Source organism: Etheostoma spectabile, chromosome 11, assembly GCF_008692095.1.
Source record: "Etheostoma spectabile isolate EspeVRDwgs_2016 chromosome 11, UIUC_Espe_1.0, whole genome shotgun sequence".
Classification (NCBI taxonomy): domain Eukaryota; kingdom Metazoa; phylum Chordata; class Actinopteri; order Perciformes; family Percidae; genus Etheostoma; species Etheostoma spectabile.
This window is the reverse complement of record NC_045743.1, coordinates 17714992-17715682: the sequence shown is the minus strand read 5'-3', so window position 1 is coordinate 17715682 and position 691 is coordinate 17714992. Positions and strand designations below refer to the sequence as shown.

Here is a 691-nt window from a genome sequence, read left to right as displayed (position 1 = left end):
TGTTCATTTATTAAGTGGTTTTCTATTATAGGTAAATCCTTCAAATGTGCCTCTGAGATATGTGTCTCCTAAAGTAAGTCCTCCAAGGCTGGAGACAGCTGAAAATGTTATGACTCTACATTTCTCCACTGTAAGCGAGGTTGGAGCCATGAAGCATCCTACAGACGAGATAAATCTCTGATTTCTCAGACAGAATGACGGCTATAGTCATTCTTGACGCAGATGCACGGGCCTATAAGGAGGTGTATTACTGATTGTATTCACCAGAACCGTGGCCACTTTGTAACTCTGTTTCATTGTGAAAGCTGTTCTCGTCATTTGATTGTTCTCTGCAGAAAACAATTAAACCCTTCCACCGAATACCTAAACTTTTAATCCAGTTTGCAGCCTGTCTTTATTTTGTTTCGACAAGGTCTCTTCTTCACTCAAATTCCTCCCTCGCTGTACAGAAACTTCCACAACAATACATACATGCTTTAGGACAATCTTTGGGATTATTTTCTTTAATAATTTTTTGTCTGTATGTGGTGAAGTTTAACACACAGTGAATATAAATCAATAGAGGAGAGTGTCAGCGTTCCAGGAATATACGAACCATGCTGATGGGACACTGAGCTGAGAAAAGATATGATGGATTTTGTTATTTCTATTAATACATGTTGTCTTACTTCTGTTTTTTTTTTGGGGGGGG

At 38.6% G+C, this 691-nt stretch overlaps 1 protein-coding gene across 2 annotated transcripts in view; it reads right to left on the bottom strand.

Annotated features, from left to right (window-relative positions):
* The window catches only part of LOC116697997 (nck-associated protein 5), a 55485-nt gene that overhangs the window by 25537 nt on the left and 29257 nt on the right, over positions 1–691 (bottom strand). The window lies entirely within an intron of this gene.